Genomic DNA, 8739 nt, shown 5'->3' on the forward strand with positions numbered 1-8739 from the left:
GCGGTAGTCGTGCCCCGCACTAAAAAGCGTAATGTAGAGAGGACACAAAGAGAGCATTATATATCATTAGCTTTACTGATTGTGGAAGGCAGTAACGGCGGTGATTTAGTATTCAGTGACCAAGCTTAGCTTCTGCAATAAGTTACCTACATGGTCATCCCATTGTAGATTCTCTGAAAAATAAACACCCAACACCTTAACACATGGAACAATATCTATTTTAAAATTTCTAAAGCAGATATCATGCTGAAAGCTAATGCGTCTGCCCTTTGGACGAAAAATCACTGCCTTTGTTTTTTTAGTGTTTATTTTTAGATGGTTATTGCTCGTCCAGTTATCAAGCTTTCCTAACACACTATTCGCTCTCATTATTAAATCAGTTTCACAAGGTGCTGGGATAAAGATACTCGTGCCATCCGCATATATGACTAGCTTAATGCCGGGACAAATGTGGGTTATGTCATTTATATAAAAATTAAAACGTAATGGTCCGAGAATGCTTCCTTGCGGGACGCCCGCAATATTTGTTGTTCCCTAGATATGAAGTCATTTACTGAGACAAACTGTATCCTGTTTGAAAGATAACTTTTTATTAAGTTCAAGAGAGACCGCGGATTCCATAATGGTTTAATTTATCAAGCAAAATTGAGTGTCTGATGTAGTCAAATGGCTGGGTGAAGTCCCCAAAGATACCAGCAACCAGCTGTTTATCCTCAAACTTCTGCAATATTAATTCCTTTTGAACCATGAAAGCAAGTTCAGTGGACATGTTTTTTCGAAAACCAAATTGGGTTTAGTTATAACATTGTATTTGTTGCAGAAACAAGTTATTCGCTTGAACAGAACCTTTTCATACCCTTTGAAAATACAGGAAGAATAGAAATAGGTGGATAGTTTGAAACGACAAGACTATCGCCTTTCTTGAAGATAGGCATGACACGTGCGACTTGCATTTTGTAAGGAAATATGCCGGAAGAAACACACAAGTTAAAAAGGTATGACAGGACTGGACCGATAATATCTATTACGTATTTAACAGGTCTAATCTGCACACCATCAGAGTCGCAGCTATGGGAGTTTTTCAGGTTTAAAAATGTAGAACGGACTTCAGTGGCATCTGTTGGCTCCAAAAATAAATTGTTCAGATATTCTGGTCCTAATATAGAAAAAGTTTCATGTGTTACAGCGCTAAAGTCTGGGTGTTCAAAATAGCCATTAAATGTATCGACCATATTTTGTCCATTCAACACCTGTCCATCATGAAAAATTTCTGTGACCATCTTTGTCTTTTACTTTCGCCCCATTAGAGCATTTAACTTGTTCCACATAACGTTTGAACGCTCTGAACAAGAAGAAAAAACGCGAAAATAGTATGTTTCCTTTGGCTTCTTCAGTTCTTTGTTTAGAGAATTTCGAAAGGATTTAAAATTGGCAAGATCTGCCTCTTCGCGGGTACGCATAAACTTTTTGAACAGACGGCTTTCTTTTCAATTTTTCTCAGAAGCTGGCGTGTTATCCATGGCTTTCGACAACCTTTTCTTATGGGGGCATATTTGTGAACAAAATACCTTTAGTACATTGAAGTGAACGAGCACAGAAAAGCCTCATAAGCAATGTTCCCGTCACTCTCGCGAAAGACATTGTCCCAGCATAATTTACTAATTTCTAGGCGAAAAGCATCAAGAGCTGCCTGGGAAATAACTTGATAGGTTGTAGCCACAACTGGAAAAGTAATTCTGGAAATATTCATATCAATGCTGCAGCATATCGATAAATGATCGCTGACAGAATACGCGAGCACGCAACTATTTATGGAGGGGGGATCACAGTTAGATATAAACAGATCTAAGATGGTCTCTGAGTAAAGGGTGATTCGCGTGGTTGAGCTTTTAAGATCTGCACAGGTATTACACAAGAGCATATTTTCAAAATCAAACTTATGTGTGCTGGTGCAACCCATGTCAATATTGAAGTCACCGCCAAGAATAATCTTGTATTGATTTTAATTAACAACTGACAACAGATTTTCAAGAAAATCTTTGCGTCACGGATCCCCGGAAAACACTCGGGCTGAGAGAATGGGCTAGGCGACAGGATTACCCACACAGAAAAACATTTAATACCCTCTTGCGTGACACAAACTACTAGCACACAAAACACAGACTACCAATACACTCTACCCGGCGACACCCAGGCTACTAGCGTTCGGCGTTCGTGCTCAGGGCTCGGTGCTGATGAAGCGTTGCATGGGTCTAGTCAGTGGCATCCAGGTAGCGGGCGTCGAGGTGGAGTTCGAAGTGCTCAGGCTGGCGTCGCTGGCGGCGTCGTTGGCGGCGTCGTACAGGTCGAAGTGCCCGTGGAGGTGGTGCTGGTTATATTGGCGTTGTGGGCACCACTCGGATGGGTGGCATTAGCGCTGGAGGCACCCCTGGCCATAGCAGGTGGTTGTTTCAGTCGTTAACTCCCCGGAACGGGCTCAGGAACGGCAGGAAGCCCACGGCGCAATGTCGTAGAACTTGAGATCACCGGAGCAGTAGCCGTCGTTGCTCTCTTCCATCCGAGGTGTTCCTAATCCGCCAGAACCTCCGCTTCTCTGTTCTTCCCTCCAAGGGCGTACGTAGAATTTTTTTAGTGAGGGGCCCCGTTGGTTGTTGGCGCCGGATGGTGGGGGCGCGGTATGTTCGCAGCAAAAAGGCACTGTTTGCGGAGTAAATTTATTTATTTCTTTATAAATAAATACGCAAAACACAACCATGAAAGAAAAAATTCCAAACAGAAAATTAATGCGTGGCTTGGAGAGATACAATGAAGTTTATTAACGAGCAAAGAATTAAAATAATAAAAATGCAAAAATATTCTAACACTTTGTGGAAAAGAGTGCTCAGTATTGCTGCATGCAGGGCTCTCGACTCACTCGAATTGATGACCAGCACACAGCACAATATGTTCACAAATACGCAACTACTGTCACTCAGCCAGTCTTCCTTGAACAGCACCTGCAGATGCCTCGGATTTTTCTGGGCAAATTGCATGATGACACGATATCATGATGACATGATAGTCATCTCAGTGCTTCATTACACGCTCTCGGTGCATACTCATCATGCAAAGACCGCCCAGCCTGTCGTTTGTCATCGTTGAGTGTAGCCAGCTGGCCCTGCCGAAAAATTCTAATGAGAATAATATGATATCAGAAGGAGTGATGTATATATATGAGTGAGATTAGATTAATATAAGAGCTGAAGAGTATTTCACGAGAACTCATTCTTGTTGCATGACTAATATGAGTCTTTCTATGAAATATGAACGATTAGAACTCATACTGTCGTTGAGAATCTGAGAATCTCATATCTGTGTATGAGTAATATGAGTCTCTCGTTCAATTATGATGAGTGGAACCCATACTGTCGTTGAGAACCGGGACAATCTCATATCTGTGTCTGAGAACTCGTATTTATTGTTGCCAGTACTGTGGTCACTCATTTACATTTGGTACGAGGACTGCACTTTTCTCACACTTCTCATCAAATGAGGACTTTCATTTACAGGCACGAGCTATGCCACGCCAAGTTAGTATGCCACGTCAAGTTACACATGCAGAGAGAACAGGAAAGAGGAACCATGGTTCTTGAAAACATCCATTGTGCATTACACATCTTATTTGCTCAGAAAACTAGATTTGAATGTGGTGCAGCATTTTCTTAAATCAATGATCGCCTAACATTTACTAAGGTGAACTGCTTAGGCAACTGCATCTTTGGCCACATTTTGTACAAACCAAACAAGTAAGCCTTGGCGGCCTTACACCATGAAGAACAAATCATCAACATCACATGAGTGACTGCTAGCATTTCAGTCATTGGGCATGCTAACATCCAAGAATCAAACGAGCTTATCATTTCAGATGCATGGTAACGAAAAAATGTCTAATGGCCATTACAGGAATTTTTTGCTGACTACGGCGTTTTATTTTTCTTCTGCACAATGTAGACTTGATGCCATCCCGAGTGCGAGTGTGCGATGTCACCAAATTACACGTACCTGCACGCCTTAGATGTGCTGATGTAATTTCTGAGAGTAGAAGGTTGACGATGGCTTCCACTCGCACGGCTGCATGCTTCCATTAGCGACGAGGAAGAATGTCATGCGATGTTGGCTGCAAGTAAAAAAGGAGCTAGTTTTTCCTTTCTGCTGCCTTCCAGAAACCCCTCTCGGCAAGGGACATTGGCAGCCGGGTAAAAGAGTATGGTGGCTGAATACTCAGTAACTGCATGTCCAAGAAGGCTACAGTGGAAGGAGCACCTGCAAGAGAAAGGCAACCATTGTGGCTGACTATGAAGGTAACGTTTACGCTCTAATGCCCAGGCTTGAAAGGCACTATCCACGGGAAACTGTAGCCATAATGGCGATAAGTCCCACATGCCCTGCCCAGCACACTAAATTGAGCAGCTTGCTGCATTTCCTTACAAATTTGCAGCTTGGTAAAAGGGACATTAAAAGGGACAGAAAACTTAGAAATAAAGATACAGCATTCCTCTGAAGCAATAGCAACTCTTTTCTTTTTAGTAGAAACGTGTCGCATTTGTAAGATAAATTTAAATGAAATTCCCAAAACCCTTCCGCTTTCATATAACCTATGAAATTAGCTCACATCAACATCATTTTTATGCCATCATCGTTCTGCGACTCTCAAGCCAACCAAAACAAGTTATACTAAGCCCGTGTTACGGGAAATGACCCCTGCTAACTACTTGATGGCAACAAGGATGACTAGCATATTTTCAGTTGCATTGCATATTGCAGCATGCGTGCACTTTCTCTTGCTCCAGGATTTGTTTTTTATGTTAAGATATTATCCATTCGCAGTGTGGTTTTTTTCATCGAAAAATCAGTGTCTTCTGGTTGGTGTTTTCGACCACAAAAACCACACAGAAAGCAGGAAATTTGGCGTAGGCTTATTTACGCATCCGGGGAATGCAGGGACAGATTTCTCGGTAGATTCAAATGTGCCTCGCTGACACTGTGGTATTTGCAAACGATTAATTAGTTTTCAACTAGAGGCATATGTCTCACAACAAGCCCAAGCAGTTTGGCGTTCATGCATCAGGGGTGGTTAAGCTCAAGAATAGGAGTTGAAAGCGCACCCTCGTGAGGAACCGGCATATCTGGTGTGGACAAAAGAACTTGCAGGTGATGCAAGTAATAAAAAAGTTGGGGGAAAAAAACTACAGCCTGTCGGAGTCCGTCCATTTGCATCAGCCTGCATCTTGGCCATTCTTCATAGGTAATATGCTTAAAAGAAAATTTAACAAATCCCTAAGTTGTGAATGCTTTTATGTCTACACCCCATCTGAAAGCATTTCTTGTTCTGCTTGTCATTTTGAAATCAACCTTAGATTATCAGTGATTATATACGAGGTGCAAGTACCTTACCCCATGCTTGGCCATTCCTCACAGGCAGGAAGCAGGCGCACTATTTCCGGAATACTGAATACTTCATTCTCCTATAGTTGCAAACAGCAATAAATTTCGCTGCTGTTTGCACTGCGGCCGACGTATTTATTTGTGTTCATTCCTTGGAATCGGGTCAATTTGATGAGAGTTATCATTGATCTTGTTCTTCATGCTGTGCACAACAATGAATAAACAATGATTAAAATGTTTTCCCAAGATGTGAATTGGGGCTGCCCATAAAATCGATTGGTGGTGATAAGTAGTTGCTTCAAAGTTTGTGTAACAACGGTAATATTTTATCGAGACATGTGACCGCTTCTACAGGCTATTAAGCACTTTAAAAACCAGTTTAGCGTGTTATAATTCAAGAGCCGGAGCGCTATTTTCTTGGGATGCAGAATGCACGTGTAAATTCCTCCAAGAGTCAGCATCTTGAGATGTGTTTGCGTATCTGCATACTGATCTCTCGTGCTGCACACTTAACAAAATTTCGAAATGTGCACTACCAATAAGACATGGTCAGACAGTATGCTCAATACCACCAAAACAGCGCTGAACCAATCACGTCCAGGCACAGTTGCAGGAATCTGCAAGTGGTGATTCCACGTGTACTTCACTTTTTACATGCTTTTAAGCAATTTTCTGACTTACCAGTGCTCTGATATGGGTAGCAATGACATATCTACTATGACACAATGCTAAATCATAAATGTAGCTTGAATTAGTATTCCACTTTAATGTCCCTTTAGGCTTGTCAGGACATCAAACTTAAGAATATGGGTTGTTCTTGGCACTCACCCTTCTACTGTATCTGCTCCCTGAGCCTAGTGTGAATCAAGAAATTGCAAAACGCAAATGACACTTGTTGCCGCCGAAGAATGCTCTTCAAACCATGTTCCTAACCCCTGAAGTCATTTTCATGGTTTAGACCATGCGAACAAGTATACTCGTAGTGGGTCATGAGATGACTTTTAACTGTATTTGCTAAATGCTCAAGCAACTTGTATAACGCACTCGTGGACCAAAATTTTGTGGCCAACACTTCTAAATTTTTATCATATCAACTCAGCACTGATACTGTTACAGGCTCCCATACTAAATATGAGCATGAATATAGAACATCTGCCCGCCAAGAGCTATTAGCAACGTCTACTATGTGCATGTACCGAGTACCTGTGTGTAGATCAACAAATTTGAATTTGGCACCAGCTTTGCGCAGGGGCAGGAAGCATGTTGTTCCTTTTTTAGTCAGCATGGCTACATGTACAGCAAATTGACTTCATTACTCTGCCAGCATAACCAGATACAGCTGATTGCACAAGCCGCAAATTAGAGGACGATGTAGTTAACGTATCAGGGGCAAAAAAGGAAGCACGTACCAATGTAGAAAGGCTCAGTGCAGTTTGCCGAATTCAGCCAGAAGTCAGTAATTTGTCTTGAAACGCCTAGAAGGACACAATGCATATAATCCACAGCTTGGCTGAAAACGATTACAAACAGCCGCAGATTGAGCAAGGGTGATGGTCCCTTCACACCATTAATAGGCATGCCGATGTCAATAGCAAGCTTCACGTCGTGATGATCACGTTCTTGTGTTCTAGCAAATAAGTTGCTGCTCCCCAAGTAACGAGGCGCACCTGAAAGAGATGTTATCAAGAGTCCTTAGTTAACTCTCAGAAACATCAAAAACAACTCATCTTAAAAGGGTACCTATGACAGCCTCCAGAATTCGCTACATCTCTGAAAGCAGAGTACTTAGTGTTTACTGCTCTAACAGTGATAACAAAAGAGGAAGCAGACCTCTTCTTCTTAGCTTAGTGCCCTCAGACTGCATGTATGTCATATTTTGCCCCAAAGAAACTCAGGAGTCTGTCTGTACATATTTCACCTGCTCCCTCTTCTATTATCCCTATCTTTGAGTGGATACACCTCAATTCAAACATGGAGGTGGACCAACCTGCCCAGCTTGGCGCTCTGGTAGAATTGGCTATGTTAGGCGTTTCTACAACAATCAGCAGTTGGAAATAAACTGTCATCGTAGTTGTGCTTGTTACCATAGCGAAGCAAAGGCCCGCAAGTAAGTGAAATTTCTTAGCCGTAAGAATGATAAGTCCGGACTTCTGATACTATACACCAGGCCATAGCACTGCTCACCCTAACATGCTTGTAAAATCCACTCATTGGGCACTGGAGAAACTACATCAAGATCAAATTCAGCACCATGACTAAATACTATTGCAGGCCTTTCAACATGTTTACACAACACTGTTGTTACTAGGGCTTGTCCAGAATCCCCCTCTTGTGTTCTGCTACTCCTGAGCTATAGTTTATGCTTTGCACCAAACTAGACCCAATCACAACATAGTGGTACATGGTAAAACAGCGCGGAAAAAAACACAAGTACGGAACAAACACGACGACACGAGCGCTGACTTTCAACTGGTGATTTATTACTTTCAACTGGTGATTTTACTGCAGGCAACCTAAGCACACGTGCGCCCCATTGCTTCATCAGACATCCGTCATCTTCAAACATAAAGATCAGATAGTAAGGGAACTAGTAGAGGCATATCATATTGACAAGGGGGGTGCAGCATGCATTAGCAAGCCCTCATTATTATTGGCTAACCACGAAATCACCTGTTTGGAGCATGCATTTGCAGCAAGGTAGATTTATTGTGTTCAGTGATGACGCAGTGTTTCTTGAATATTTTTTATTCTGTGTTGTGTTTGGCGGGAATAGTATATGTACACACGTGCGTAATAAATCACCAGTTGAAATTCAGCGCTCGTGTCGTCGTGTTTGTTCCGTCCTTGTGTTTTTTTCCGCGCTGTTTTACCATGGATAACAGTAACCAACTTGCTCAGCTTTCCGTACTTCTATAGTGGTACATATCTGCTAGAGTCACGTGTACATACGGTGCTTCATATGTAGAGTTTATATCAAAGGGACACTAAGACTAGCCATCAGCACAAGTGCAGTTTGTCTGCAAGGGCGTCAATTGTACTGCCATTACTAGTCCGCTCAAAGCTACATGGAACACTCATGTGCAATGGTGATGCGACCTGTCTTGCCATAACGGAAATACAATACCTGTTTTCAGTAGCTGTCATCACTACTGTCACTAAAAATATCATGCTATCCCTGCTCAATTTTTTTCTTCATTCAGTGGCATAATTAAGACATGTTAATGTGTTGAAAAATAGCAACAGTCACATAAAAATCTGGAATCACCAACCAGTGCAGCAGGTCACCTTTCAGTTAGTTTAGAAGCGCTGAGTTAA

This window comes from Amblyomma americanum, chromosome 3 (assembly GCF_052857255.1).
Source record: "Amblyomma americanum isolate KBUSLIRL-KWMA chromosome 3, ASM5285725v1, whole genome shotgun sequence".
Classification (NCBI taxonomy): domain Eukaryota; kingdom Metazoa; phylum Arthropoda; class Arachnida; order Ixodida; family Ixodidae; genus Amblyomma; species Amblyomma americanum.